The sequence below is a fragment of the Marmota flaviventris genome, chromosome 11 (assembly GCF_047511675.1).
Source record: "Marmota flaviventris isolate mMarFla1 chromosome 11, mMarFla1.hap1, whole genome shotgun sequence".
NCBI classification, from domain to species: domain Eukaryota; kingdom Metazoa; phylum Chordata; class Mammalia; order Rodentia; family Sciuridae; genus Marmota; species Marmota flaviventris.
The window spans coordinates 69,919,490-69,928,639 of record NC_092508.1 but is presented as its reverse complement, the minus strand read 5'-3'; the positions used below and the strand labels follow the sequence as shown (position 1 = coordinate 69,928,639).

General features: G+C 37.9%; 1 protein-coding gene across 1 annotated transcript in view; it reads left to right on the top strand.

Moving 5' to 3' along the window:
* The first annotated feature begins 2,764 nt into the window (after positions 1–2,764).
* Psmd14 (proteasome 26S subunit, non-ATPase 14) overlaps positions 2,765–9,150 on the top strand; it is a 105,057-nt gene continuing 98,671 nt past the window's right edge. Inside the window, exon 1 of the mRNA XM_027938024.2 lies at positions 2,765–2,953. The gene's annotated coding sequence lies outside the window, so the exon portion shown is untranslated. The remainder of the gene's footprint in view (positions 2,954–9,150) is intronic.

Genomic DNA, 9,150 nt, shown 5'->3' with positions numbered 1-9,150 from the left:
GTGAGTAGACTCTCTTATACCACTTATAAGATTCTCTTTGCTTTTAACTTTTTTCTTTTTTGTGGTGCTGGGGATTGAACCACTCTACCAACTGAGCTATAACCCTAGCCCCTTAACTTTCAACTTTTAACAGGTTGATTATAATGTGTCTAGGCCGGATATCTTTGTGTTTATCCTACTTGGCATTTATTTGGCTTCTTGGATGTGAAGATTAACGGTTTTCATCAAATTTAGGGAGTTTTGACCCCATGTGGTGGTGCATAGTTGGGATGCTAGGGCAAGAGGATCTAAAGTTTGAGGCTAGCCCAAAAAATGTAGTGAGGTCCATTCTTTAAAACAAAGGAAGTTTTGGGGCCATTATTCCTTCAAGTATTATGTGTGCCCCATCTCTTTTTCTTCTCCTTCTGAGTTTCTCATTGTGCTTGTTCCTCAGTTAGAAAATCTCAACCAACCCAGATTAAAATTTGCTAATTCTTGCATAATTGCTAACAACTGTATAACTGTTCCAGGTTTTTTAAAAGTAATTTCTCATTATTATTATTGGTGAAACATCTTTCTCATACTTTCTTTAGACATGGTCTCTATTAGCCTTGTAAACATATTTAAAATATCTGATTTAAAGTCACTTTTTTTCTCTCTCTTGTGGTAGTAGGGATTGAACCCAGGGCCTCACATATGCTAGGCAAGAATTCTACCCCTCAGCCACATCTCCTTTGAGATTTAGGCTTAATCTAATAAATCCAACATGTAGGCTTCCTCAGGGATAGTTTTATCATTGATTTTTTTCTTGGTACCATACTTTTACTTAATTTGAAAATTTGACATTTTAAATAATATAATGTGATAAATCTGGAAATCGCCCCAGGGTTTGCTGTGGTCTTGCTTGTTACAGTAGTTGGTTTAGTGACTATTTTGAACTCACGTTTTAGAAGTTTGTATTCTTTATTATGTGTGACTACCGAATACTTTGCATAGTTAGTTTCGTGGTCAGTTAATGACTGGACAGAGGTTTTCCTAAATATTTTCAAATCAGTAGGTCTCCTAGTTTTTGTTTAGGGGCTAACTATGTGTGTTGGGGGTATATCTTCAAAAGTCAGTCAAGCAGTTTGCAATTTAGAGTCTGAGCCTTCACTTCTTGCTTTAAGAGCCACAAGAAGCTAGGGACATCTCAGGTCTTTTTTCAGACAGCCCTAGGCATGTGCATACCCTACATGGGCATCTAAAAAGTATCTGCCTTCCAGGTTTCCGGGAATATGTCATTTTTTTCAAAACTTGTATGAAATCTTATTTTACAGCTAAATACTGGAGCAAAGTGTGTCTAAAGAAAGTGGAGGGGTTTTTAACCTTAATTTGAATGTTATAGGGAGCTACAGTGGAATTTTAAGAAAAGACAGTTACTATAATGTTTAGCAGAAAAAAATTTGTCAAAGAGGTGGAAAATGATCGAATAGGGACAGACAGAGGTGGGGAGAACAGGGAGATTAATACAGTAGTAATCTAAGAAAAAGAGGAAGAAATTCTGAGACTAAAATGGTAGCTGGGTGCTTTGACCCACACTGTAATCCCAGTGACTGGAGAGGCTGATGGACGTTCAAGGCCAGCCTTAGCAATTTAAAAAGACCCTGCCTCAAAATAAAAAATAAAGAGGGCTGGAGATGTATCTAAGTAGTAAAGAGCCATGGGTTCAATTCCTGTTAACCATTCCCCTCCAAATATACAGAAGTAACCAGTAGGCACAGGTTTGGGGGGAAATCATAAAGAAATGGATCCAAATAAAATTATTATTAATGAGTAGAGTGTCTTAGAGGAGAAATTCTATGTAATTGTGTGATTTAAAACACAGCTTTTGCGGGGCACGCCTGCAATCCCAGAGGCTCAGGAGGCTGAGACAGGAGTTCAAAGCCAGCCTCAGCAAGAGCGAGGCGCTAAGCAACTCAGTGAGATGCTGTCTCTAAATAAAAGTACAAAATAGACTGGGGGGAAAAATAGGACTGGCTCAGTGGTCTAGCGCCCCTGAGTTTAATCCCTAGTACCAAAACCAACCAAACAACAACAATAAAAAAACAAAAACAACAGAAACCCCAATAGCTTTTTATCTAGACGCTGTCATTCCTCCTAGCCTTCTATCCATTTGATTAATCACCATTCTTGATTTAGGAATGCCTTAAACATGCTTGTTTGTTATCTGGAACATATTTGTGAAAAATAGTGGTAACTGCTAAACATAAACATGGCGTCCTAAACAGAGACTATATCCAGACCTGGAGTGTCGGGAGAATAAGACAGGAGGATACCAAGTTCGAGGCCAGCTTGAGCAATTTAGTAAGACCAGCTGGGGTGGGGGTGGGGGAGTGGGTAAACTGTACTACTAGAAAGAGGATGATCGGTTCCCTCAGATCCCATCACCCCTTTCCCCTTCCCTGGTCACCAAGTGTAGTCCAAGTGAAGCTCTCCGTTTTTGAAAGCGGTGAACCGAGACGGAAGGCGTTCTGGACTCCAAATACTAACAGCTCCATTTCCAAGCTAGGCTGTATGCGCCAGTTCCCAGATCCCGGCCACAGCACCGGATCGCGGAGGTGGACGAGAGAGAGAGAAAAAGGATATCCGTGGTGCCCGAGCAGCCAAATTCGGTCTAGCACACCCCTCCGCTCCGCCCCGCCCCCCACAAAGAGACGCAGCCCGAGCCGCCTGCACGGCGCGCTCCTCGCGGGACACCCGACCGACTCCCGCCATCTCCAATTGGCCGTCGGGGGAACGGAAGCCGAAGTAGAGTAGTGAACCCGGAAGTGCTTCACGGCAGGGGCCCGGGCGACTCTTTTGAATGGAATCGGGCTGATTCATCGCCGGTTCGCGGAGCCAGAGCCGGGCGGAGGCTGAACTGTTGCTGCCGCCGCGTCACCGCAAAGGCTAGACAAGGGTCCAGACCGCGACCTCCCACACCGTCCGCCTTCAGGTGAGGCTGAGAAGTCAGGCCCGGCACGTCCGGGGAGGCAGCCGCTCTAGGCCGCCGTCAACCCCGTGCTTTCCTGAGTCACGTTGCCCAGCCAAGTTGCCACCAGAGGCCAGGGCCCTGAGGGAGGATCTCAGGCTCCCTCGTACTCTTTGCCAGCCTCTCCGGGTCTCTGGCAGGGTCTGGTCTGGATTTAGTCTCCTTCCTTCAACCGTTTCTGCTTTGCCGAATTCAGCATAGCTTTCAACCTCTTCTCCCTATGCAGATAAAACCCTGTTTATGACCTCTTTGTGCTGTGTCGATAGTTGCTCTTGCTTTGAAAAACTTAAAAGCAGTCAGGGTAGCAAGGGAGAGAGGATAAAACTTTGCTTTATCACTTGTCCCTTTTGTAGACTTTGACCTTTTCCCTTTGCATGTTAGGTTTTAAATTCCCTACAAAACCCAGAGACCCTCGGAGATGTAATGTCTTCAAAATAAAAGTTATTCTTATTGTGCCTGTAACCTATTTTTTAATGTCGCCCTTATTGCATAGTGGTTGGTGAATTGATTACATTTACTGCTTTCGGTAATCAGTTGTGTGTTACTTCTTGGAACTTAATTTTCTTGGAAACTCAGCTCGGTGTCTGTCAGAAGAATATGTAGAATTTTCGAAAGTCTACATACAAATCCAATGACTGATTGAAAAATTCTAGAAATCAAAATAATCAAACATTAATGCTTGAAAAATTAGCTCAGAAAATTATGGTTTTAGTGTGAAAATGATTTTTGCTTTTGCTGTTTACAAAAGTATGTTCTTAATGATGCTGACTTAATGCGAATAAAGCCAACACTGATAATGTTGAAATAAAAAACTGATCACAGTTTCAGGGGAGATAATTAACATTGTGGTGGCCCTTGAAGTAAGGCAACCAAGTAGTTCATTAAAAGTTTACATGTTTTAAACAAATCCCTTGGGTTATTGTGCATTTATAGAGATTAAGATATATAGTGACCTAGAATTAACTACAGTTGTGTTTAGTGAGGTGATATTTATTGGAAGTCTAACTATTGTCTTGAATTTATCCCAGAACAAAATTAAATCTTGCCAAGAGAAGAAAGTTTTCAGTCTTCAGTCTTCTTTTCCCTCCAAGGTGTTGTAAATACTACATTGCCATTCTAATTGAAAAACTGGATTTTTTTTTTTTTTTTTTATGAACCTCTGACATGGATTCATCCCATTTTTATTGCTTAATATCTGTGTTCGGAACCACTTGTCTGAAAATCAGTAACAAGAAGCAATTGTGCTTTTTTGGTTTTAATTTTATAAGAATGTTCTTTTCATAAGTCCTTGTTCACCTGTGAAAGCCTTACCTGGGTACTCAATGTGAATTCTTGCTCATGAACTTCTCATATACCTTTGTTGCACTCATTTGACATTTTTAATTTTTTTTTTTTTTTTTGCAACCATGAATTGAACCCAGGGGCACTTAACTTCTGAGTCACATCCCTAGCCCTTTTTGTATTTTATTTAGAGATAGGATCTTACTGAGTTTCTTAGGGCCTCCCTAAGTTGCTGAGGGTGGCTTCTCCTGCCTCTGCCTCCCAAGCCACTGGTATTACAGGCCTGTGCCACCTGGTTGGGCTCATTTGACATTTTATATTCTGCTTTGTGTTATATTGGTGTCCTCATTTGTAAAACAAGTGAATTGGATTGAATAATCTCTTCCAGTTTTAAGATAATAAAAATAACAGCAACATTTATTGGGTGTGTAGAAATGTTCCAGGCAGTATATTAGATGACTTTGGATTTAGTCTGACAATGAACTTGCAAGGTGTTTTATAGGTGAGATCTAGAATCTAGAGAAAGGAAACTTGATCCCACAAATATAGTGAGTAGGTGGTGAAGCCTGCATTCCACTATAGGTCGAGTGGTTCCAGAGCCTTTATTACTCTACACTGCTCTCTTTACTTTAAATATTTTTATAATGTAAGCGATTATCAATGATAAATTCTTTCAACACAAGCCACTAAATTTCTTGGGTGCACAAGCTAGTACTCAATAAATGTCTTACTTGAATGCTGTAATTAGACACTTAGATATTTTAATTCTATCCTGATTCTTCTAAACTGGGGAATAATCTTGCTTTCCAAATCCTATTTATATAATTAAGTTTAATGTTAACTCTTTCTAATTTTTCTATTCAAAAATGTCAAGAGTGAGAAAAAGTTCGTAATTACTTTTTACAAATCAGAACAGAGGAATTAGAAATACAGTGAGATCATAAATATGGGGTAGTTTGAAAAGGATTTAACATTAGTCAGGAGAAGTAATAGTATTTAACTGCAGAATGGATTGGGGAGTGAAAAATGAACAATGAATTAGGAAACAGTGATAAGCCTGAATAGGTAAGGATATCATGATTTTGTATTATACACTTTTGAGATACTAGTATCCCTGGTAAAAAAATTTGAAAAGTTAAAAAATCCAAATTAATGTAATTTTGAAGGATCTGCTTTTTAGAGTTATCCATTATTCCATTAATTATCTATAAATATTTAAATAATTTATTTTAAATCTAGTGTGTACATGATCGAACACTATTAAGTTCTATTAGATATTAACTTGAGAGATTAAGAAAAAGTGAGGAGTCATCAACATTTGACAGTAGTAGTACTTATTTTTGCCAATTAGGAGTCTAAACATAACTGTATATATGATGTTATATTAAGTATAAATACTTTTTCCTATAGTCTTAATATTTTAAATAAAGTTCATCCTATTATGAGTGATCTTTTGGTGGTGCTAGGGATCAAACCCTAAGCCTCTTGTACCCCAGGCACTCTATTACTGATCTGTGTCCCCAGCCTAAGTCCTCAGCTTTTGATAGGTGTAAAAATCTATACTTTTATATTGTTTTTATGTATAAAAATTAAAAATGTTCTGTTTTAGGTTGTGGTGTAACACTTTGTGAATGTCTTTGCTAAATTCTGCAAAATGCAAGTTGTTGTTTCCAAAATGATTAATTTAGTACTATGAAACATGCATTGTGTTTTGAAACCCATTAATGGTAAACTTTGTGAGGAAGGTGGGTCTGCACTGGTACCTAAGTTTATTGCATACTGGTGGTGCTAATGATAGCAAGCTAATATTCACTGTGTACTTTTTTTTTGTCAGAGATTTTGTTAAAAATTTTTCTAAGTCCATTGTCTTCTTTAATCTTCTAAACAACTCTATGAGATACTGTATTTATTTCCCTTTTGTAGATGAGAGAACTGAGGCTGAGAAAGATGAACAGAGCTAATAAGTATTATAGCCAGTATTTGAATTCTGGCATTCTTAATTGCAGAGTCATAGCTCCAGGGAAAATAGTCATTACCATTTCCCATTTGGGTCCATTGGAGCTTTTTTAGTTTTTGCATCTTTAGGTCATTTTACAAAAATGCAGAAAGGAAGATAAGGGGATGGTGAAAAACAATTATATTAGAAATGTTAATAAAATTACAGCAAATACAAATGTTTATTCTGGTTTTTTGTTTTTTTTGGTACCTAGGATTGAACTCAGGGGTACTTGACCACTGAGCCACATCCCAAGCCCTTTTTTGTACTTTATTTAGAGACAGGGACTCATTGAGTTGCTTAGTGCCTTGCCATTGCTGAGGTTGGCTTTGAACTCAGGATCCTCCTGTCTCAGCCTCCCGAGCCACTGGGATTTCAGGTGTGTGCTACCATGCCTGGCTATTTTCCTGATTTTGAAGGTATATGTATATCTGAAGGCAACATTCTTTGAATGTAATTAACTGCTCATCAGTCATTATGTATAAAACCTGGAACATAGCTGTCTGGTAAAGATCAGTTCTGTGTTCAAATACATCTCTAGTGTTTAGAGTAACTGCTCAGTGCTAGTGTGATTGCCTTGCATGTGTATGCCTTTGGTTTAATCCCCAACACTACGAAAAAATCCCCACAAAAGTTCATATACATCTCTGGTAGCCCTTAGCTTATTAATTCTGGTGTTTCTTCTTACACTTGCTTTACTTTGTGTGTGTGCTAGGGTGTGGGGTATGAAATATACATCACATAAAATTTACCATGTTAATTATTTTTTGTACAGTTTGGTGGCAGTAAGTGTGTTTGCATTGTTGAATTGCCACCATCCATAACCACCATCATCACTACTATCCACCTCTAGAGCTTTTTTATTTTTCCAGTTATAATACATTGATAACTCATAAGGTTGTTCAGTAGAGAATAGCCATCATCTTTGCTCTGTAATTGCAACATTTTTATTTTTAGATTTATAAACACCAGATAGAATTAGTCCAGTGACTTTTTTTTTCTACATTATTTCTTATTTATTCACCTTTGTGTACACTTCAGCGTTTGTCCATGCATAAACTGGCAGCACGACAAAAGATCACAGAGTACATTACCTATCTTTTTAGCAAAACTGGGGCTTACTGCAAAATAGTATGTTGTGAACTCCTTGTTGGATGACTGACTAGATAAGACTGTTATTTTTTTCTTTTATGGTCTTAGAAATCTATTTTTGAGGGGAAATTCACATAAGATTAACTATTTTAAAGTGAGTAGTTTATTTTAAAGTGAGTAGTTTAGTATCATTTAGTTCATTTACCATGTTGTACAATTACAACCTCAATTTAGTTTCAGAACACTTCTATCATTCCTGATAACATTCTGTGTCCATTAAGTAGTTTCTCCATTTTCCTCTTTTCTCCTAAAACCACCATTCTGCGTTTTGTCTCTGTGGATTTATTGAATATTTTATGTAAGTGGGATCACATGATAAGTGACCTTTTATGCCTGTCTTTTTACACACAGCAGAATGTTGAACTTCCACCAAGTTGTAACATGTATTGATTGGTACTTCATTCCTTTCTATAGTGGAATAATATTCCATGTATTCTATTGTATGTATGTAGTAGAATTTGCTTTCCATTGGTCCTTTGGTGCACATTTGGATTATAAGCATCTTTTTTCCCTTCTGTGTTGGGAACCTAACCAAAGATCTTGAGCATGCCAGTAAGTACTATACTTCTGTTTACATCCCCAGCCCTGTTTCCACCTTTTGGCTATTTAGAATAGTATTGCTATAAACACGCATGTACCTGTACTTGTTTTGAGGACCTATTTTCAGTTCTTTGGGGTATATATTCCTAGGAGTGGAATTCGTCTGTCATATGGTAATTCTGTGTTTTAACTTTTGAAAGAACTCTCAAATTGTTCCAGCACTTTTTTGGTTCTTACGTTTGAGAAAATTTATCTAGGATATTGCCTTCTTAAGATGCATGCCGTTTGAGCTTTACATCCTTGATTCTCGATTGAGAGTGATTTGGATACTTTTTTTTTTTTTAATGGTATTTGGGATTGAACCCATGGCACTTTACTGCTGAACTATATCCCTGGACCTTTCTATTTTTAATTTTGAGACAGATTTTTGCTAACTTGTCCAGGCTGGCCTTAAATTTACAGTCCTCCTGCCTCAGCCTCCGTGTCTCTGGAATTATAGGCTATGCCTTCATGTTTGGTTTTTTGGAGATATTTTTGATTATCATGACTGTGTGGTCACTACTGTCATATAGTGTGTAGAGAGCCAATGATGCTACCAACCATCCCGTAATTGTGCAAGACAGTTCTCAACAACAAAGAAGTACTGGAATGTCAGTACTTCTGGTTTTTCTTCTTACACTTGCTTTTACTTTGTGTGTGTGCTAGGGTGTGGGGTATGAAATATACATCACATAAAATTTATCATGTTAATTATTTTTTGTATAATTTGGTGGCATTAAGTGTGTTTGCATTGTTGAATTGCCATCATCCATAACCACCATCATCACTACCATCCATTTTATTTTTTTAAATATTTACTTTTTAGGTGTAGATGGACACAACACAATGCCTTTATTTTTATGTGGTGCTGAGGATCGAACCCAGGTCCTGCCCATGCTAGGTGAGCGCTCTACCGCTGAGCCACAATCCCAGCCCCACCATCCATTTTATTGTCATTAGTGGAAACTTGAGTCTTTTAACCTGTTTCTTTGCCTTCAGTTTGTGTTTCTTTAATAATTATGAACCTTTTTCTCTGTTAATTCTCTTCCCATTGCCATTATGGGTGGAAAATGAAAAATTTTAAATTCTCAGCTGTGTTCAGTGAAACCTAAAAGATTACAAAATGGTGTCTTTAGTCTTTCATCTTTTTCAA